Consider the following 24,221-nt stretch of genomic DNA (forward strand, 5'->3'; position numbering starts at 1 on the left):
CATTTGTAAAAGAAGGCATATGTATTTATAATCAATCATATCATATCAGATAAAATAGGACCTACAATAAGTGAAACCTATTTATAATTTAGCATATTTATAAATTTAGCATGTGCATATTATTTATATTTTCCCTAAAATTGAAGGAAGAGAAGAAATAAACTTATCTGACTTATATAAGGAAGAAAGTAAAGAATTTTGAGCACAAAATCTTTACTCCTAACCTGCTTATAAACAAGATAAGACTTCAAATCTTGCCTCATTCCACAAAACCTCAACATCTGGTTGAAGACTATTAAGTAATCTTAAATATATATAAGCTCATGAAAGTAATATAATAGAGACATGAAAGTAAAAATTGGTTGAAGACTTACCCTTTAGGCGTTTATCTGGTTTTGCACTGAGGGCAAGCTTGGTTCCCCTCGCTTTAGGCAAAGTAAAAATATAACCACAAACTTCTTAATTTTGTGGGTCTAAAAACACAACAAACATGGTTTCCTTTTCTATTTCACTTTTGCATCAAATTAAGAGCAAAAACTAGTTACATACTCTAATTTGGACAACTTTGGCACCTTTGGAGAAAACATAAGATACTTGGCAAGCAAACATTCACTTCACCTGCAGCACACTAGAGGTACATCCTGAGAAATGATTGGGAGGAAAATAATAATATATGTGAAAATTATGAGCAAAACTAAGATATATCTTACAATAAAATTATTTACTATTGAAATATTTTGAACATGAGCTAATTAAGCATTATAAGCTTAACATGTTTTGTGAATGCACATTAATCATTAATTATATATATATATATATATATATATAATCATATATATATATATATATATATAATTAATGATTACCCAATTCAAGTCAATCCAAAAGCGTGGGAAATTTAAAACTTTTATTATCATATAATAAAACATCATTCCATAGCTTATAAAGTGAAACAATGTTCAAGTATCTCTCAAAAGTTTACATATCATTTCAAAATCTAAAATCAATAAAACATAGTAATAAAGTCCCATGATCATCCCCTCTCCGCAGTTAAGCCTCACCAGCTCCACCTGCATCATCACCTGCTCACGTGTACCGCGTACACGATCATCGCCAAACACAAGTAGATAGGGTGAGCTAACAGATGAAACACATAAAAATATACCAAACACACATATACTTGTATAATCGATAAAATAATATAACAATAACACAAACTCTTCCTTTATACCGCATGGCCACAACCATATAGAAGATCCCTTCATTTCCCACAGAACATTACTCCATTTCCATCACATGGCCACCACCATGTACACCGATGCACCTCGTGGAAGACTCATTACCTTTCCTCCACATGGCCACCATCATGTATATTAAAGTACATAAGGGAACCTCGTTCCAGTCCTTTCACATGGCCACAACCATGTTAGCAGTGTTCTACATCTCCTATTAAGTATCTCAAAGCGTCCTGCTGCCACACCTATCGGCCACAACCGATAGAGCACGTGCAGAAACCATGCTACGGATCATACACCATAACACCAGGTGGAGTTCCCAAATACGAACATAGTCTGTAACGTCCTAAGACTACCAAACTTGTCAGCAAAACACTGAGGAGGGCAATCCATCTGGACCCATCCGTACTGGCCACAACCAACACACTCCCACCGGCAATGATGTGACCCCAACAAGCCCAAGCTCAAGTGCATCAACAAGCCTAAGCCCACATCAAGGCCCAATCACTAGAAGCATGATGAGAAAGATTCACATGGGCCTCTCACAAGATGATCAAGTCAATCATGGGCTTTTTACATTATTCACATGGGCTAAAGAAATCTCTAAAATATGAGATTATGCATGAAGGAAATAGTATAGATTTAAATTGGGCCATTGTTTAGGCCTTGTTTTTCTAGAATAATAAGTCAAACATTGTGTAGTAAAATTGATAAAATTGGGCTTGACTAAGCCCAATAGGAGATTTGGCCATGAGCTACCAAAGGTCAAAGGTAGACTAAGTGGAAGTCAACATTCCTTCCTACACCTCATGGATCATGCATCCCATGGAGCCAAGTCCACACTCCACCCATGTGCCTCCTTCATCCAAGGGCTAAGAGAGTGTCTTCTTTTCCAAGCCTTCATCCAAAGGCTAGGAAGATGCCTCCTTCTCCAAGCCACCATCCAAGGGTGATGATTAAAGCTTCTCCTCCAAGCTTAATCTAAGGGCCAAGAATTAGTCTAGCTTTTAGGCTTACATATAAAAGCCAAAAGTAGACCATTTGTACATTTTAACTCTTGAAATTTCTAATAGAATATTTGTGTTGAGATCACTCCACTCTTCTATTATTTTGAGAGCACACATGGCTAACCTTCTCCTTCATCTCCTCTAGCCACCTTCCATACCATAGCTTCACTTCTACTCTTCATCTTCACCAAAAACCTCCATTGCCTAGAGCTCTTCTTGCTCTTATCTTCATTTCCGCTGCATTTCATCTTCTTTTTGGTGTCTTCCATGGATCTCCTTCCTCTCCTACACCAAGGACGTCCATCAATTGGTATCTAGAGCCATCCAAGCCTTTGGTGCATCCATCCTCTTGGTTTGGGTAAGGTTCTTGGTCCATACATGTCTCTTGTTTCAATTTCCGTTTTGTCTCTCTTCTCCACTGTTTTCTTCACTTTTGCTGCTGTTTTTTCATGTTTTTTAAGCTCTCCACGGTTTGACATTGAGGCTACATGAATCTCCATTGATTCATCTTGTAGTACTCCTTGCTTCATTGGTGCAAATCTGTTTTTAGGTTCCATTTTCGTATTCCAGCACTTGTTCTTTTCTTCCTTGCTGTTTTTCTTCATTTTAATCGGTGCATCTTTCAATTTTCAGTTCCTTATATTGTGTTTTGTCTTAAGTCATGTTTTAGCACTTTAATTCATCTTAATTTTCGTTCATATGGCTGAATTCTGCACTTGCTTGATGAGAACCAAGTCCTACATCACACAAAATGAGCTATGAACTTCAAGTGATGCTTGTGGATGTGTAAGGCAATGGTCTCACTGTTTTTCGTCCATTTCACCGATTGGATTGTGCTTTTGAGTGTTTAAGATGTTCTTCTATGATTCATACTTGATTTTAGATCATAATCAAGTTCATTCAACTTGAATTTTCATAGAACATCTTACAATTTCCGTGAGCAATTCTGCTCCAGTTTGTTTTTCCAGATTTCACTGCACGCACACCTACTGTTTGAGATTTGTCATGACTCACTACCTGGTCCAAATTTTAATCTGAATTTTTCCTCATTTAGCTAACATCCAGACGAAACATACAAAAAAAGAATCATTCAAAAATGTTGAGTACAAAAAAAAATGAAAAATCGGCGAAGTTGAGGAAAATTTTCACGTTTTCTGGCGCATTGGTCTCGGGAATTTTATGTTTTACTGCTGTTTTGTGCGATTTGTGGTGCTTTTAAGTGCTCTTTGTTATTCTAATTGATTCCTTGATTGTGTACTCTATATTGCCTTGAGTTTGCCTTCAATAGAAGTGGAATTTATTCCCTCAATTTGGCACAAAATTGCAATGAGTACAGTGGCTGTTTTTGAGCACTTTTTCTTCACTATTTTCAGTTTTTTTTCATCTATTCTAGTGCATTTCTAGGTTCCTTTTTGTGGTGCTTGCCTTTCTTTCCAGCCTTTAATTTCTTGCTTGTCACTTCTTGAATCTCCTTCTAGTCATGTTTCATTTCAATTATCTTTTGGTTTAACATTTCTAATTAGCTTTTCTTGCTTTCTCCTTTGTTTGGGTTCATATACTTGACTCTTGGTTATTGGTTGTGATTGATGATGCTATGAAGTTTAGAATGGTTTCTATGATTTGGTAGCATCTTAGGTGGTGGATATTGAAGTAGAATTTTAGCTTGTGTGCTTATTCTTTTCCTCACCTATTGAGAGTTTTGGACCTATTCATTTGAGAGAGTGTGTGCTAACTCCATTGCTTGGTATAGTTTTCTTGCTGTTTTGTTTTTTTTGGTGCAGGTTTGGTGGCTGTTTTGGCCTTAAAACCAAGGCTATAGTTGCTGTTTTGCACTTCATTTTGGTGGCTTAAGGTGCTTACAAGTGCCTTACTTGGTGGTGGTCTTTGTTCAAATCAAAAGGAGCCTACAAGCCAAGCTATTGGCTCTTGATTTTGTGCAAATTGGCAGCACTTTGGCAGCACATTTGGAGTTGCATTGTTTCTTATTTTTTTGGCTTTATTTCATTGTACTTTGTACTTCTTTTTGGCACATCTTATTTGGTACCAATTTGAAGCCTCCTTGATTGTGAAATTGCATCTTTTGAGCATCAAAATTTGAGATATTAAGTGGCTTGAGGTTGCTTCATTTTGAGTACCAAATTAGTGAACCAAATTTGCTTTCAAGTTCTCAATTGTATCCATGGCCTACTTAGGTGTCTTGGGGAACCAAAGGTGTTCAATCCCATCTCTTAAGTAGAACCTTTTTCATATTATAGTGCAACGTTTTAGTAAGTGAGTGTGTTGAAAGTTCTAAGTGCTTTCTCACCTTGCTTTTAGGCCGCATAGATTAGACGCTTAGTGGTGTTAATTTGTGAGACCAAAGTCTCTAAAATTTTTGCCATTTAGGGGTTCGTTTTTAGTGTTAGTCTTTTCTTTTCTTTGAGTCTTGTTTGTGCTTGTTGTGTGTTTTGCCTCATGTGATTCTATCTACTTATTACTTGAACATTTGTGTGAACTTTGAGTACTTTTTCAAGTGTAACCTTGGCAAGGATTGGCCTTGGTACTTAAGAAGTCCGTGAGACTCACCTCGCTTACTTGGAGGTACACTTGTGCTAGTCCTCTTCTTTCACCCTTTTATCCAAGTGCATAAGTTCATTCAATCATCATGAGTACATATTCTACATATAGTCCTAGGTTGACTAAGCATGATAGTCATGAGTTGCATCATACATTTCATAGTGACATTCCATTCTTTGGGGAGGATATAGGTCAACTATCATTCATAGATTGGATGTGGGATATAGAGAAGTTGGTGCAACCATTCTTTAATAGATATAGTCAGTATGATATTCTTAGGCATGTCATTTCTAGATTTGTAGGACGTGCATGTGAGTGGTGGCATCAAAGGCAATTTCAAGTGGAAAAGGGAAGAGCATCATGCATTAATACCTTTTATGAACTAAAAGCATGCATGTGGAAACATTTTGTTCCCTCTTCATATAGGATCACTCGAGAGCAACAGTCTCGACTAGAAAACTTCATTGATATAGGAGATGCATTCATTCAAAATCTAAAGAAGTTTTCTCGTCAAGAAAGAGATTTTAAAGATAAACTTGACTTGCTCTTGAGTAAGAAAAGAGAAATTGAAAAGCAAAGAGAAATTAAAAAGCAAAGAGACCATGTGCAAAAAGAGCAAGAGGAGAAGGAAAGAAGAGATAGAGAGGAAGAGGAAAGGAAAGAATCTGACAGGGTATTGAGAGAAAAGAGAGCAAAAATAGAGCTTGAAAAGAAAGAGAAAGAGGAAGAAGAAATCCTACTCAATAAAGGAGTGCTACTAAAGGCACTTCCGACCCCCACAATTCTCATTGAATCAGGAATTTTAAAGGGAGTGCTCAAATCTTTTAACTCTTCTCATTACATCAATCATTCTCATTTCTTCAAACCAATCTTTACTTTTGCTGAGTTTTTCAAGCCAATTTCCCTTCCCATTTTTTTAAACTCCTCAAAATATTTTACAAAATCAGACTTTGAGTTAATGTTGCCTACTAGGTTTGAGACAACTCAAAGTACACAAAATTATTTTTGTGAAGTAGGTCTTGTTCATCTTCAAGTAACTTTCAACAATACAACAAGACCTTCTTTTGTCCTCTACTTTAGATATACTCCTGCTTATCAGTATGGTGTTCATTCCACTTTCAATATATCTCATTTAATTTCTTTTGTAGGATCCATGGAGGATGAACACCAAGATTTGAGGGCAAATCCTCTTCAAGGGGGAGGGGATGATGTGACCCCAACAAGCCCAAGCTCAAGTGCATCAACAAGCCCAAGCCCACATCAAGGCCCAATCACTAGAAGCATGATGAGAAAGATTCACATGGGCCTCTCACAAGATGATCAAGTCAATCATGGGCTTTTTACATTATTCACATGGGCTAAAGAAATCTCTAAAATATGAGATTATGCATGAAGGAAATAGTATAGATTTAAATTGGGCCATTGTTTAGGCCTTGTTTTTCTAGAATAATAAGTCAAACATTGTGTAGTAAAATTGATAAAATTGGGCTTGACTAAGCCCAATAGGAGATTTGGCCATGAGCTACCAAAGGTCAAAGGTAGACTAAGTGGAAGTCAACATTCCTTCCTACACCTCATGGATCATGCATCCCATGGAGCCAAGTCCACACTCCACCCATGTGCCTCCTTCATCCAAGGGCTAAGAGAGTGTCTTCTTTTCCAAGCCTTCATCCAAAGGCTAGGAAGATGCCTCCTTCTCCAAGCCACCATCCAAGGGTGATGATTAAAGCTTCTCCTCCAAGATTAATCTAAGGGCCAAGAATTAGTCTAGCTTTTAGGCTTACATATAAAAGCCAAAAGTAGACCATTTGTACATTTTAACTCTTGAAATTTCTAATAGAATGTTTGTGTTGAGATCACTCCACTCTTCTATTATTTTGAGAGCACACATGGCTAACCTTCTCCTTCATCTCCTCTAGCCACCTTCCATACCATAGCTTCACTTCTACTCTTCATCTTCACCAAAAACCTCCATTGCCTAGAGCTCTTCTTGCTCTTATCTTCATTTCCGCTGCATTTCATCTTCTTTTTGGTGTCTTCCATGGATCTCCTTCCTCTCCTACACCAAGGACGTCCATCAATTGGTATCTAGAGCCATCCAAGCCTTTGGTGCATCCATCCTCTTGGTTTGGGTAAGGTTCTTGGTCCATACATGTCTCTTGTTTCAATTTCCGTTTTGTCTCTCTTCTCCACTGTTTTCTTCACTTTTGCTGCTGTTTTTTCATGTTTTTTAAGCTCTCCACGGTTTGACATTGAGGCTACATGAATCTCCATTGATTCATCTTGTAGTACTCCTTGCTTCATTGGTGCAAATCTGTTTTTAGGTTCCATTTTCGTATTCCAGCACTTGTTCTTTTCTTCCTTGCTGTTTTTCTTCATTTTAATCGGTGCATCTTTCAATTTTCAGTTCCTTATATTGTGTTTTGTCTTAAGTCATGTTTTAGCACTTTAATTCATCTTAATTTTCGTTCATATGGCTGAATTCTGCACTTGCTTGATGAGAACCAAGTCCTACATCACACAAAATGAGCTATGAACTTCAAGTGATGCTTGTGGATGTGTAAGGCAATGGTCTCACTGTTTTTCGTCCATTTCACCGATTGGATTGTGCTTTTGAGTGTTTAAGATGTTCTTCTATGATTCATACTTGATTTTAGATCATAATCAAGTTCATTCAACTTGAATTTTCATAGAACATCTTACAATTTCCGTGAGCAATTCTGCTCCAGTTTGTTTTTCCAGATTTCACTGCACGCACACCTACTGTTTGAGATTTGTCATGACTCACTACCTGGTCCAAATTTTAATCTGAATTTTTCCTCATTTAGCTAACATCCAGACGAAACATACAAAAAAAGAATCATTCAAAAATGTTGAGTACAAAAAAAAATGAAAAATCGGCGAAGTTGAGGAAAATTTTCACGTTTTCTGGCGCATTGGTCTCGGGAATTTTATGTTTTACTGCTGTTTTGTGCGATTTGTGGTGCTTTTAAGTGCTCTTTGTTATTCTAATTGATTCCTTGATTGTGTACTCTATATTGCCTTGAGTTTGCCTTCAATAGAAGTGGAATTTATTCCCTCAATTTGGCACAAAATTGCAATGAGTACAGTGGCTGTTTTTGAGCACTTTTTCTTCACTATTTTCAGTTTTTTTTTCATCTATTCTAGTGCATTTCTAGGTTCCTTTTTGTGGTGCTTGCCTTTCTTTCCAGCCTTTAATTTCTTGCTTGTCACTTCTTGAATCTCCTTCTAGTCATGTTTCATTTCAATTATCTTTTGGTTTAACATTTCTAATTAGCTTTTCTTGCTTTCTCCTTTGTTTGGGTTCATATACTTGACTCTTGGTTATTGGTTGTGATTGATGATGCTATGAAGTTTAGAATGGTTTCTATGATTTGGTAGCATCTTAGGTGGTGGATATTGAAGTAGAATTTTAGCTTGTGTGCTTATTCTTTTCCTCACCTATTGAGAGTTTTGGACCTATTCATTTGAGAGAGTGTGTGCTAACTCCATTGCTTGGTATAGTTTTCTTGCTGTTTTGTTTTTTTTGGTGCAGGTTTAGTGGCTGTTTTGGCCTTAAAACCAAGGCTATAGTTGCTGTTTTGCACTTCATTTTGGTGGCTTAAGGTGCTTACAAGTGCCTTACTTGGTGGTGGTCTTTGTTCAAATCAAAAGGAGCCTACAAGCCAAGCTATTGGCTCTTGATTTTGTGCAAATTGGCAGCACTTTGGCAGCACATTTGGAGTTGCATTGTTTCTTATTTTTTTGGCTTTATTTCATTGTACTTTGTACTTCTTTTTGGCACATCTTATTTGGTACCAATTTGAAGCCTCCTTGATTGTGAAATTGCATCTTTTGAGCATCAAAATTTGAGATATTAAGTGGCTTGAGGTTGCTTCATTTTGAGTACCAAATTAGTGAACCAAATTTGCTTTCAAGTTCTCAATTGTATCCATGGCCTACTTAGGTGTCTTGGGGAACCAAAGGTGTTCAATCCCATCTCTTAAGTAGAACCTTTTTCATATTATAGTGCAACGTTTTAGTAAGTGAGTGTGTTGAAAGTTCTAAGTGCTTTCTCACCTTGCTTTTAGGCCGCATAGATTAGACGCTTAGTGGTGTTAATTTGTGAGACCAAAGTCTCTAAAATTTTTGCCATTTAGGGGTCCGTTTTTAGTGTTAGTCTTTTCTTTTCTTTGAGTCTTGTTTGTGCTTGTTGTGTGTTTTGCCTCATGTGATTCTATCTACTTATTACTTGAACATTTGTGTGAACTTTGAGTACTTTTTCAAGTGTAACCTTGGCAAGGATTGGCCTTGGTACTTAAGAAGTCCGTGAGACTCACCTCGCTTACCTGGAGGTACACTTGTGCTAGTCCTCTTCTTTCACCCTTTTATCCAAGTGCATAAGTTCATTCAATCATCATGAGTACATATTCTACATATAGTCCTAGGTTGACTAAGCATGATAGTCATGAGTTGCATCATACATTTCATAGTGACATTCCATTCTTTGGGGAGGATATAGGTCCACTATCATTCATAGATTGGATGTGGGATATAGAGAAGTTGGTGCAACCATTCTTTAATAGATATAGTCAGTATGATATTCTTAGGCATGTCATTTCTAGATTTGTAGGACGTGCATGTGAGTGGTGGCATCAAAGGCAATTTCAAGTGGAAAAGGGAAGAGCATCATGCATTAATACCTTTTATGAACTAAAAGCATGCATGTGGAAACATTTTGTTCCCTCTTCATATAGGATCACTCGAGAGCAACAGTCTCGACTAGAAAACTTCATTGATATAGGAGATGCATTCATTCAAAATCTAAAGAAGTTTTCTCGTCAAGAAAGAGATTTTAAAGATAAACTTGACTTGCTCTTGAGTAAGAAAAGAGAAATTGAAAAGCAAAGAGAAATTAAAAAGCAAAGAGACCATGTGCAAAAAGAGCAAGAGGAGAAGGAAAGAAGAGATAGAGAGGAAGAGGAAAGGAAAGAATCTGACAGGGTATTGAGAGAAAAGAGAGCAAAAATAGAGCTTGAAAAGAAAGAGAAAGAGGAAGAAGAAATCCTACTCAATAAAGGAGTGCTACTAAAGGCACTTCCGACCCCCACAATTCTCATTGAATCAGGAATTTTAAAGGGAGTGCTCAAATCTTTTAACTCTTCTCATTACATCAATCATTCTCATTTCTTCAAACCAATCTTTACTTTTGTTGAGTTTTTCAAGCCAATTTCCCTTCCCATTTTTTTAAACTCCTCAAAATATTTTACAAAATCAGACTTTGAGTTAATGTTGCCTACTAGGTTTGAGACAACTCAAAGTACACAAAATTATTTTTGTGAAGTAGGTCTTGTTCATCTTCAAGTAACTTTCAACAATACAACAAGACCTTCTTTTGTCCTCTACTTTAGATATACTCCTGCTTATCAGTATGGTGTTCATTCCACTTTCAATATATCTCATTTAATTTCTTTTGTAGGATCCATGGAGGATGAACACCAAGATTTGAGGGCAAATCCTCTTCAAGGGGGAGGGGATGATGTGACCCCAACAAGCCCAAGCTCAAGTGCATCAACAAGCCCAAGCCCACATCAAGGCCCAATCACTAGAAGCATGATGAGAAAGATTCACATGGGCCTCTCACAAGATGATCAAGTCAATCATGGGCTTTTTACATTATTCACATGGGCTAAAGAAATCTCTAAAATATGAGATTATGCATGAAGGAAATAGTATAGATTTAAATTGGGCCATTGTTTAGGCCTTGTTTTTCTAGAATAATAAGTCAAACATTGTGTAGTAAAATTGATAAAATTGGGCTTGACTAAGCCCAATAGGAGATTTGGCCATGAGCTACCAAAGGTCAAAGGTAGACTAAGTGGAAGTCAACATTCCTTCCTACACCTCATGGATCATGCATCCCATGGAGCCAAGTCCACACTCCACCCATGTGCCTCCTTCATCCAAGGGCTAAGAGAGTGTCTTCTTTTCCAAGCCTTCATCCAAAGGCTAGGAAGATGCCTCCTTCTCCAAGCCACCATCCAAGGGTGATGATTAAAGCTTCTCCTCCAAGCTTAATCTAAGGGCCAAGAATTAGTCTAGCTTTTAGGCTTACATATAAAAGCCAAAAGTAGACCATTTGTACATTTTAACTCTTGAAATTTCTAATAGAATGTTTGTGTTGAGATCACTCCACTCTTCTATTATTTTGAGAGCACACATGGCTAACCTTCTCCTTCATCTCCTCTAGCCACCTTCCATACCATAGCTTCACTTCTACTCTTCATCTTCACCAAAAACCTCCATTGCCTAGAGCTCTTCTTGCTCTTATCTTCATTTCCGCTGCATTTCATCTTCTTTTTGGTGTCTTCCATGGATCTCCTTCCTCTCCTACACCAAGGACGTCCATCAGGCAACACTCGCCAACCCGAGCCACAACTGAAGGTTTCTCGTGTTCATCCGCTATCCCGAGCCATAACTCAAGGGAAGTCATCCCGGGCCATAACCCATAGAATGCCACGTGCTTATCCCCTATCCTGGGCCAAAACCCAAGGATACGTTCCGGGCCACAACCCATGGAACACCAACAAGCTCACCATTAAGATACCCTAAAAGCATGTTAGCTCACGCATTTCTAGTTCCACCACCAATCAGTTTAATATCACATAACCATATCCATCTTAAGTACATAATCCTACCATCCTTTGTTAATGTTCAAACCTTTGCCTAAGCCCTCTAATCCAACTCGCTTAAGCTAGATTACCTCGCTTAAGCGATCACCACACACTGAACTAGCCTCTAACTCTCGCTTAGGCGAGTTACACTCGCCTGGGCGAGTTCACGTTTCGCCCAAGAACACCAAAACTCTCGCCTGAGCTACGAGTCAACCCCACAACAGAACATTCTTCGCGTTCTCGCTTAGGCGAGAAGCTCTCGCCTGAGCAAGACATTTTTTCGCTCAAAATATTGGAATTCCCGCCTGAGCGGGATGTCAAACCGAATTGCCAACCCTCTCGAATTCTCGCTTAGGCGAGACTCACTCGCCTAAGCGAGACGACCTCTCGCCCAAACCCAAAATCATCCGCCTGAGCGATAACCTCGAGTAGGGTAAGAATATGTGTCCCTGCATGTCTCGCCTAGGCGAGCCCGGCTCACCTGAGCGAGAATTGCAGGTTCTGGGACTGTTTTATGCACACAAGCACTGCACCAGAAACCCAATACGCTCCCAAAACATACCAATTCAATTTGACAACCTTACACTCACAGAACAACAAAGTATAAACGCAATAGAGACTCCCACTCCAAATTTTCGTACCATAACAATATTCACAACACAGAATAGCCATCATGAGCATCAATTTAAATGCAATTTTCAATAAAACAGTACCCAATCACCCCATCCCGAATTCACCCCAATGATCAACTCGAATTTTATGGCAATAGGTCATTAATCTCATATAATCAAACCAAAAACTTAACAATACGGTTTCAGCTCCCCTAACCTGAAATCTCCTTGCTTAAAACTTGAATTTGGGAGGTTCCTTTGATCTCAAATGACTGACGTTATCACGACTTCAGTTTCTCCTCTCTAATTCACTCCCAATTGTCTTTTCACTCTCAATTTTCGCTCTCCCTTTGAAGCTCTCAGAAAACAGTCCTCCAAACCCTATTCTCCTTTCAAAGTTTGCCTTTTATAGGTCTTAATACTTGGTTAATGCAAAAAAAATATGAAAATATGATTACATTTTGGATTTTATTGTTATTCAAGGGCCATACTTGATTGTTTCTCAGCCCTTTAAGCAAAAGGAGTTAAGTTTGACTTACCAAGGTTCGAACTTATGACCTTACCAATGCCAAATCAAAGCTAAACCACCAAGCCAATTCATGTTTCATGCCAATTCACATACGTTTTCAATCATGTTATCACCCAACATGACCATGTATAATTTTAAAATAAAAATAAGTCAACCAACACACTAATAGCTCACATAGGACTCGAACCCAAGTCCTCACACACAAATCAAGTACTCTCAACCACATGAGCTAGTACTTCTCCACGTCATACCCATTAGAATTTAATGTCATAAATACACTACCTTCCCCGCATTTATTAATTAATTATTTATTTAATTAATTAAATTCTGCGGATTTTACACTTACAACCATGTAATACAAGAATGTACAAATAACTCATCAATTCAATGTCTGGATGTTCCTAGTATTTCTTTGTCAACATTTCTCTCCAGTAATTCATGCATGAAAACTCATCAATTATAGTTCTTTAACTTCATTTCTATTTTAGTTCTCATACACAACCATAGCTAATACTTCCAACTTTCTGAGACATTAACTAGGATGATGGCATAAATTAAGTTTTCTTAGTGGCTAAAGCATAGATCAAAGTTTAGAGGTAGGCATCACATAAATGTTCCACCAACTATAAGAAGCATATGCTAATCAAAACTATGCATGCTTCGGTTAAAAGAAGAAATATCATCATACAATGAAAGAAGTTGATGCCAATGACGAGCATTCAAATATAGGAAGTAACTAAAAATAATCAACCTAACTTGAAAGATCAACTCCTTTCTCAGTACAATTGACATTTCAAGAACTTTGTTCCTCGAGTATCATAGGCAGCTCCAACTTTTCACTGCCCTTTGAACAATCAACACCACTTTATATCCTACATCATACTCATTTAATGCTTTCAACAACTCTACTTTGTTCTTCACCTACCAAGGATACACCAAACTTATTATCAAATAAATTAACACAAGTTTATTATATGTATTGTTGAAGTCAAACTTTAACTCAGATTGGAGAGAATACCATAAATACTTATGGAAAGTTAACAACAAAAATATTATTCAGAAATGGACACTGCATTAATGGGGTTATAAGAAATTTATGATAGATAATTGATAGTTAACCTTGTAAATTTCATAAGAAACAAGCTTAACAACAATATAAATGTCCTAGAATAACAATTTTGGGCTGGGTTCAGGTTCAAAGAAATGAGGTTGATAAAGGGAGATTATATGATAAAGATCCAAATGCAATTAAAAAAATTAAAATAAAGTTAACAATGAATGACATACAAACATAAGATAAATTTGTACTCATTTTTATACACCCAATGCGTATGTGCATAAAGGGATTTAAAGGCATTCATTGCTTAAAACTCACCTCCATAAGCCTCACCAATGCACTGTAAAGCACACACCAAAATATGGTACAATTTTTTGATCCAAGTTCCAAATCTATTTATAAAGATATGTCAGAATCTTGAGGTTCCCCTGTAAGGATGAAACAATATAAGTTATTGGCTTAGGAAAATATTTGAGTAGTACTAAATTTGAGCATTGAGACCAAATAAGACAAGGGCAATCCGATCGAGGCAGAATGCGTATTCCCTTTCAATAGTAATAGCCCAGACATGTGCCCTAAATTAATATAAGGTGACCGATCATGACTCATGACTTTTCCTAAATTCAAATTGAGTTATTAACTTGGTAACCTAATTTATAATTTTACAACAGAACCAAAATGTTTGCATACTAACTACAAAATCAAAAGCTCCATAATTTTTTTTTGTGATAAATTTAAGCATATTAGAGAAGAAAGCTCTTTAATAACCTAACATTTTGTCGTGGTGCAACTGAAAGAGTGATCAAAGCTTTTGCAATCAAAATAAAAAGAGCAAACAACTTCCGATGTAATCCTATGTAAGATCACTCAGAGAAGCTCTTTCACAAGCTCACTTTATATCCTTATTATGACCTCTAAATAGAATAAGAAGAAGTTAGAGTACCTACCATCAATCTCCGTAGTTCATAATCATTTTGCGATGGAAGGAAGGTATAATCTTAGGGTCGTCAAAGACACTAGCCACAAGTAATAAACTGTGCGACTGACTGACCCCTACATACGCTTGCTTACAACAAGTAGCTGCTAGAAATGTGGCATTGCACAAAATTATTAAGTGACGATCCAAAAACGAAGAGCATTGAGAATTTGTAAAAACGACAATGACAATCCAACTCACAGAGTTCGTACCTTGAAGGAGACGAGCAGTGGTTGACGAGGACTGCCGATGAGCGATGACGAAGATGATTTCACTGAACGCCGATGAATGATGACGAGCATTGAACACCGACGAGAGATGATGAGCACTGAACGTCGATTTGATGACTCCAAAACGAGATAGGGAGTTCATGAGAGCACTGGGAAACAACGAGCACTGGAAGTCAAAAAAGAAAACGAATGCAGGGTTTGGGAATTTAGGGAAACCACTGAGTGAGTGGACAATGTAAAACCCTGGAGGGAAAATGTGAATAAAAGTATAGAATAATTTGTGGAGGTCATATACCTCTTCAAAAAATAATTAAAACATCCACTAACTTTAACATTTAGACAGCCTAACAAAATCATATTTAATAATGTTAATTTATTGAAGGTTTTTATAACCTCCTCGAATAAACCCTCACTAAATAATAATTTTTTTGTTGAATGAAAAAGTTACTCAAGTATGTAAAATTTATATTTTGTAAGATTTAATATGTAACTAGAAAAAGTTATTAAAAATAGGAAATGGTATAGTGTTTTTATAGACAATTTTTTAAAATTTTTAAATAAAAGATATTCTTCTAATAATATATAATAATATAAATTAATTAATATATTTTTTTAATAAACTAACATATAAAAGTATAATAAAGTTATTAATTTATATAATAATAAAAATATTTGTGACAAAAAAATATAACTAAATAAATTGAAATTTTGTGAGGGAATACGATAAAATGACCAACCTCTCTTGATGTATAGTTAATTAGCTTTAAATTAGCTACAAATTTTTTATGTCGCTAAACACTCGTTAAATAGTGAGAAATTAGTGAGAACTAATTTTTCTCGCAAATTAGCTACCTAACTTTTTGTAGTTAATCCCTCGGCAAATAGTGTAAAGTTAGTGAGAAATTATTTCTCTCTCAAATTAGCTACGCTATTATTTTGTTGTTGATCCCTCGCTAAATAGCGAGAAATTAGTGAGAAATATATTCCTTCACTAATTCACCTCACAAATTAGCTATGTTTTTTTTTTTGTCGTTGATCCCTCGCTAAATAGTGAGAAATATATTCTGTCACTAATTTCTCTCGCAAATTAGCTAAGAAATCTTTTTATTGCTAATCCCTCGCTAAATAGCGAGAAATTGGTGAGCAATAAATTTCATCATTAATTTCCCTTGCAAATTAACTACAAAATAATTCTGTCGCAAATCCCTCGCTAATTAGCGAGAAATTAGTTAGAAGTATATTTCCCTCGCTAATTTGCAATTTTTGTTGTAGTGACTATACCTAACATGGGATATATTATTGCTAATAAATACAATGTCATATTAGTTTGTTTGTCATTAGTTCAAAATATGAAAATACTTCCACTACGTTTTACACCACCCGCTAATATAAGGCAACATTGAATGATCAATATAGGACATTGTAACAGTTCTCATTTTGTGAAGGTATGGTCAATAATTTCATGTTTACGCCTCACATTTTTTACATTTTCTCCAGCTAATAGTAACATATGGTTATGTTTATTACACTTAATAAATTTCAGGTTAAATTACAAGATGATTGTCCTATACCAATGGTAGACATGATTTGGTCTCATTATTGTTATCTTGAGGCTAGAGCCTGGTCATCATTTTATGTTAGTAGGATGCAAAAATTCGTGGAATTGATTGGTGTTAATTGTAGTATATTTGTTATGTAAATCTACATTGTGACTAATACCATGAATAACATTGTCTAATAGCATAAATAAAATAAAGACCACAAATTACATTGTCTCACACCATAAATAGCATAGTCTAATACCATAAATAAGATAGTCTAATAAAATAAACTTCAACGTCGAACGTTTCAGTCTTCTTGACTAGTCTTGACACGTTCTTCAAATGCCTCACGAGTAACTTGCAATGCCTCTTGAGTGCTATTTCACACGATCGTGCCTTCACTAACTTCCCTACAATCAACCATCCTTTGTAAAATGGCTACAAATCATCTTAGTACACCCTACAACCATCTGGGACTCACCCGTACACTACTTGATGATTCTGTCTTTCTAGATACATGTACATCATCTAAGATGTCACAAAGACGTTGGGTCATGTGACTTGGTCGACCTTTATCAGCACCTACAATGGCATAAGGATGTGATACATGTCGAAACCACTGCATGTATCCCTCAACACATGCAAATGGGGGGAAGCAGGAGTGAACTGTGTAAAGACATGTATGTCGTAGTGTAACCAATGATCATCAATCGTAGTAATATCAGTCTCTTGAACCACAGTTGGAGAGATAGGAATTGGCTGCACATAGCTATATTGCCTTAAAACCCTTTTTGGCAAATGACGATGAAAATATCTCTAAGTCGAATGAATCTAGAGAAAAGAGGGATGGGCTCAAACAAATGAGTGATACGATGAGTAGAATAAGGGCTCCAAATTACCCCATCATATGTCAACATATCTATCTGGACTCGAATGTCTCTCACGGAGCATATTTGTCGCCCTGTCCGAAAACGTGCCATCCAAGGTCAAGTCTCATCATAATTACCCACCACTTCCTTCTCATACCAGGGAAGTGCTCATATATCCAACTTTACGTAAAAATAAATGCAAGTTTGTTTCATTAACAAATTTTAAAAGAAATTCAAAATGAAAGTTAATGTATATCTATAAAAGAGTCGGATATCCAGCTAATTGCTTTGCATATGCACAACATGCATCTCCTAGTTGTTCGTACATGTGAACAAGTGCATCGACTCCCCATGCATATCCACATGTCGCAAGATCTCTGAACAACAAAAGGTAAGATACACTAATGTATGTTGAACTCTTGTCCGTAAATATTGTGCATCCAATAAGATGCAACAAGTAAGCTTGTGCAACATAATCTCATTGCTTAGTCTCACAACAATCTTCATAGAAATCTCTCAACCAACTCAATCGCACATGGGGCCCCCAACATTGTCTTAATTCAGTTGTGGCCTTTGCCTTGTCTACCCCTAACAACTCAATTAATGGTGCCACCAACACCAGCATTATCTAGAGGGACATTGGGACAAAACTGTCCGATTATAGGCAGATGAAGAAGCATGGACACGTCATCAAGTCTCATAGTCATCTCACCAACTGGTAGATGAAAACTATTTGTCTCCCGGTGCCACCTCTCCACAAAGGCATATATCAGCCCCTTATCAGCATACTCATATGATATGTCACAAAGAGGCATTAATCCAGAATTCACAACAAACTCCTCAACATTAGGGTGACAAACTCCTAATTTATTGCATTTTTTACCATGGGAAATCAATTTTAACTCCCCGTTGGTCCTAGACAAAAGATTTACACATCAAACCATATTAATAAAAAAGACACATTATTAAAAAAAAATTCAATCACAACACTAACCTCGCCTTGCCATAGTAAAAATGCAACATGATCAAAATAACTAGTAAGTAAAAAGGTATAATATGGACCTCCAGGATATGCAACCCCTTCTTCGTGCTCCTCTTACACTTCTCCAAAATTTGGTTGCTTGTCAACAATGGGGTCATCATGGACATGTTGATGTTCATGAATGACATCCACCCTTAGTATACCAACATCACCTTCACATGCTCTTTTACGAGCAGACGTAGTAGGTATTATTCTTTGGCCTTGTTGAGAGCTTTCTCCTCCAACTAAGTGAGCACCACGAGTCCTTACCATCTAAAAAAATTAACAATTCAAATATACTAACAAAGATAAATATAAATAAATAAATAAACCTTTTCAAAATTTCCAGAACGAAACCGGCTTTTGAAAGCTGGTCACACCAATTTACAAAACCCTTTGGCATAAAACTAGCTTATAGAAAACGAAATTCATGATTTCGAAAGAAACACACCAACTTACAAAAGCCGGTAACGATTTACTGTAATATCACATCGGCTTATGAAAGCCAATTATGATGCATCCTAAAATCACACCGGGTTACGAAAGTCGAAACTACCAGTTCCTACAAGCAGGAATCACAGGTTCCTACAAGCCGGAAGTACTGGATCCAGTTGCAAAAAATTGGTGGTTCCGCTGACTATAAGCTAGTCAAGACGGTTTTCAATTCCAAATTACAAAATATGCATTTCAATAACACTATCTAAACATTTCTCAACATATCCAAAATTTATAATAATACTATAAACCATTAAAAAAACTTACCGTTCAAAATGGAACCACTAATCTCGTGCCAGGTTGGAAATGTGAGAAATGGGTGAGGTTAATAAAAGAATGGTGTGAAAGAAGAGCAAAGAAATGAAAAGTTAAAAAAAAGGGAAAGTGAGAGGGGTGTGCGACTGCTGCTTGGAGGGGAAGAAAGAAGGTAAGAAAGATGTAGGGTTTTTTTATCCTTTTTTACCTTAGTCAACTTTTAATCAAAGGTAAGGTTAATATAGAAAATTTGAAAAGGTTGGAGGTGCAGGAAGAAAAATTAGGGTTGCATGAAGAAAACCCCTAACTTTAGTTGTTCATAACTGTCCACAAATTGTTTGTGCCTCTTAAAGCATTTTTTTTTCTTAACACAGTTTGGATATTATGGGGAATTCAACAATAAGATTTCTCTAATTTTTTTAATGATGATATTCTTAATAGAGTAAATATATATAATTATGACAAAAGTTATGTTCATAGTTATTTTGAAATTGTCCATGAAAAAGTCTCCATAAATATTTATTAGAGAACAAAATAAAAAAATAAAGTTAATTTTTTAAAATTTAAAATTAAATTATTTAAAAATTAAAAATAAAATTTTGTAGAGCTGATGTAAGATTTCGATTTCGGTGACCCATTATCCATATTATTTATCTAGTTAATCGTCTATTGAACATTATCCAGCAAATCATTTAACTAGTCCAAAATATGGTATACTATCTTACGCAAGTCATTCTATTGTCCTACAATCATAGAATATTTTTCATACATATTGTTCCTGTAGAGAACAAACAAGATAAGTTAGGCATAAATGTCACCTTACCCACGTAGTCCGCTATCTCTTCAGTTGGCCTCTTACCGGTTGATACATGTCGGCTTGGACCTATAAGGGGTTACCTGCAGAAGGGACTCCGAAGCCCAAGTGAGTCAAAGCTCTCAAAAGGTCAAATCAGGTGATTAATGGAGTAATGAATGTGTACCTTTAATTACTGGGGTCCACGTGTATTTATAGAGTATTAATTATGTCTGGTTATACCATAGGCCGGGCCCTAGCTTGGGCCTTAGTTTGGGATGTAAGTGGTCCTGGGCCTTAACCCAGGCCCTGAGGTGGACCTATTGAATACTAGGGGGGCTTTGATTTTGCTAAGTATATTGGGGTTGTCGGCCTAAGCCGACTACTTTCCTTGGTGGTTTGTGTTGCTCGTGTGCTATCTTAGGCAGGTTGTTCCTCTAGATGTTTTAGGTTACCGATTTAGGCCGGTTAGACTTAGGTCATCCCGGCCTAGGCTGATTACTTGAATGCTTTGGTATATAGGCATCGTTTTATTACTATTTTGTTGAGTTGGCTTGGTGTGGTACACCAGTCCCCTAGCCTTTAAGTGTGATGAACAGTGTTAAGGTTAAAGGCGAGAAAGGGTTTATGGCAGGTGAAAGGATGTCAGGAGTCAAATCAAAGGGGTTTTTGCGTCGTCGTTTTTAAGACTCGTGTCTTCTAGAATGATTGTGTCGATTGGTATGGGTTGTTATTTTGGTGGGAAGGGGTTTTTGCCGTTTGGGATTCTGGCCTATAAATGTGCATTTTAAAACGAGTAAGGGTTTATTGGTTCATTTGCAAGAATTTCCAGTCAGAGATCTTGTGTGCGTTTTCTTGTCCGACTAGTTTCCAATTCCAGCCGACATCTTTCCAGAAAAAAAAGAAAAGGTATGTCTAGTAGTGATAGCATGTCATTGTCTACGTCTAGTAGTGAGAGTATAGAGTCTAAGAGGAGTAGAGGTAGACACGTTGAAGAGGAGAGCACCAATTATGGGGGTATAGTAGGCGGGATACCTATGGAGACGGTGAGGGAGGTCCGAGAAGATCCCCAGAGGAGTTGGTGGAGAGTAACTGGCCGGCCAAGGGCGGTTACGGGTGGGTAGCTACCGACGTTCGTAATCAATCATCCTTATTTCGGTGGTCTCGCCTATTGAACTCTTGGCTAAATTGTACACCTGTTATCGTAAAAGGTGTAAGTGGGGGTATTGTCTCCCTAGAGAGGGTGAGCGCTGTTGGTCGTGTGTGTCACAGGCAAGAGGGGGCGACCGAGAAGTTCTTTTATATGTACATGTGCCACTTTTCTCAGCTACATGTGCGGTTGCCGCTGGACGATTTCACCATGGGTGTGTTGCGCGCGCTAAACGTTGCACCAACGCAGTTGCACCCAAACAGTTAGGCTTACATGCAAGCCTTCCGCATTTTGTGCCAATCCCTATATCTGCAGCCTTCTCCTTACGCATTTCTGTACTTCTATGATACTAGGCCCCGCCAACCAACTACTTGGTTGTCTCTGATAAGTCGTCCCAGAATCAGCAGATTGGACGCATTTTCCCAGTCCTTCAAGCATTTTAAGGACGGATACTTCAAAGTTGTGCTGAAGGAAGAGGGCAAGCCCTATTTCTTGAACGCAGATGGGAGTACAAAGTTCCCGTTTAGCTGGATGGGGACCCCTTCTCGTTATAAGGATATGGGCACCGACGAGTTGTCGACGGGGGATAAGGAGGTGGTGGAGACCTTGATGAAGTTTGTTGATAAGTTGCCCACTAAGGGCCTAGTTAGAGTTTATAATTCGGTGCACCCGATTATTGATATTGAAGGTATTTGTTTGTTACTTAAATTGTGTTAATGATTCTAAGTTGTTTTAACCAGGGTTTAATATGTTATTGTAAGGCACATGGCGCAATCGGGGAAGAAGAATTTGGCGCTCTTCCTGATGAAGGATTGACCTCAACCAAGGATGGAGGCAAATGCTTAAGAAGACTAAGCATGTTTAGAAAGGAAGTTCACTAATCCTTCATCCCTTTCATTTGTGTTTGCTATTTTTGATTCCATAAGTTGACTTAGTTTAATCAACTTTAGTTGACTTGTTGACCTTTGACTAGGTTTGACATGTTGACTATAGTTGACTTGACTTAAGCCAACATGCTAATCTATGTTTATTTGCTTTGTAGGTTAATTAGGAGTAAGAAAGCAATGCTAGGTGGCACATGGTGATTGGGGAGCATAAATGATGTGGAAGAGAGAGTAAAGTAAAGGCATAAAGCATAAAGTAAAAGGCATGAAGCAAGTGTACCTATGTACCTTTGGTCTCCTTTGTTTTTAGCACACTTTGGCCACTTTTTGGAGACATATGAGACACATTCTTTGTCTCTTTTTGTGCTAGAACGAAATTAGCCTTGCACACACCATACTTAGCTCTTTTGTCTCTCATTTTTGTAACCTTATTTGACCTAGTTTCTAGAAGCTAGGGTTAGGTTTTTGTAGAGACATCCTTAGGTATCTTTTATTTGCTTAGAGGCCCCTAAACTCTTCTATATAAGGGGTGCTCCTAGACATGTAAAAGGGTTGAACATTTTGAAGTAAAAACACTCTTGTGTCTCAACCATTTGTGAGAGTTTCCTCCCTTGGGAGTGAATACTTTTAAGCCTTATCTTGCATAGGAAGTGGCGGCACACATCCACTCATCTTCAAGGTTGCCATGGCTTCTAGCCTAGCCTTGTAGTGGCGTGCTTCTCACATTTTTACCATTTCTTTCCTTTCCATTTTATGTTTTCTTCTTCCTTTAATTGTTCTTGGTTTTCTATGGTTTATGTGCCTTCCATTTCCTTTTTGTTTTGAATCAATCCATCATCTTCTTCTCTTGAGCTTTTTGAAAGGAACCTTCACATCTAGATAGCATGCTATCTTAATGTCCAGTGGGGATTTCACTTAGCTTTCTTAATCAACTCACACCATATTCAATAATCTTAAAAAGGAACAAGATAATCCTTCATCACTTCCAGTAGTTGAGGAAAGAATTGGTTGCTAAAGCCAAGGCAGCTGGGAAGACTGATGTTCCCAACCTGCAGGAATTGGTGGTCGAGGTAGACGTGCATGGCGGGACGAAGAGGAAGGCCGAGTTGCCGCCTCGAGCCGGCAAGGGGAAGGATGTGAAGAAGGTGAGGGCGGCGTTACTCGGTGCGGGGTCAGCTAGTGGGTTGAAGGGACCGGAGTCCGGCTTGATCGAGTTGTCGGAGATATCTGTCAGAATAGATATTGCGATCAACCTCCCAGATACCATCATCAACTCCATTGACGGTATGGAGGCGGATCATATTGTGAGGACTATGGTGGAGTTTGGAAGCAAAACGTTGATATTAAGTCGTCGTGTTGGGTCTCTCTATCGACGGGAAGTGAAGGAGGGGGTAGGGAGAAAGTGGAAGAGTTGCAGGGAAAGGTGGAAAAGTTTGAGGAGGAGAGGGCCGCGTGGAAGAAAGAAATGGAGAGTTGGGAGGAGGAGACAAAAAGGCTGGGAACATGGAAGGTCCACTGCCTGCATTTGGAGGGAAAATTGAACAGAAAGATAGAAGATTTGGAGGCTGACTACGATGAGCTGAAAGAGAAATATGATGGTGTTGTAGGTGAACTCGATGACTTGAAGAATTGCATCATCCAAGAGCATATCAATGGCTTTGAGAAGGGTTTGCGGCAAACAACCTTTTTTCACCAAGATTTTGATGTCGCAGACTCAAAATTTGATGTGAACAAGGATGTTGTTGATGGGAAGCTTGTCAAGGAGGATGAGAGTAGTCCAGACGATGAGGCAGAGAAGGAGGCGACTGAAGAGGAGAAGGAGGCGGGTGATGCCGAGGAGGTGGCCCCTGATGCAACAGAATAGGACTTTAATTTTTAATGATTTGAAAATATTATTGAGCCTATGTTTGTAACAACTGGTACATTATGTTACTTTGGTACATTTCTTTGCGTTTATGCTTAATGCGATTAATGTTTTGTATGTTATTGTCTATGTCGGGTTTTGATGATTTGAGGTGTATGTCATGTATGGCACAATCGATTGTATGTTAAGGGTGTTCGACCACGAGTTAACCACGAGTTAAGGGTGCTCGACCCAGGCCGCTTACTTGTGGTAAGGGTGGGGAACTTAAACGAATTAACCACAAGTTCAGGGTGTTCGACCCAGGCCGCTTACTTGTGGTAAGGGTGGGGAACTTAAACGAATTAAACACGAGTTAAGGGTGTTCGACCCGGGCCACTTACTTGTGATAAGGGTGGGGAACTTCAACGAATTAACCACAAGTTCAAGGTGTTCGACCCAGGCCGCTTACTTGTGGTAAGGGTGGGGAACTTAAAC

The 24,221-nt window shown here is 37.8% G+C and overlaps 1 long non-coding RNA gene across 1 annotated transcript; it reads left to right on the plus strand.

Moving 5' to 3' along the window:
• The first annotated feature begins 2,318 nt into the window (after positions 1-2,318).
• Positions 2,319-10,988, plus strand: LOC146881645 (uncharacterized). Its single transcript, XR_014986570.1, has 2 exons — positions 2,319-2,600; positions 4,024-10,988. It is a non-coding gene; the product is annotated as an uncharacterized LOC146881645 (long non-coding RNA).
• Positions 10,989-24,221: the final 13,233 nt, after the last annotated feature.

This window comes from Vigna unguiculata, chromosome 11, assembly GCF_037176805.1.
Source record: "Vigna unguiculata cultivar grain cowpea cultivar isolate G323 ecotype 2 chromosome 11, ASM3717680v1, whole genome shotgun sequence".
In the NCBI taxonomy this organism is placed as follows: domain Eukaryota; kingdom Viridiplantae; phylum Streptophyta; class Magnoliopsida; order Fabales; family Fabaceae; genus Vigna; species Vigna unguiculata.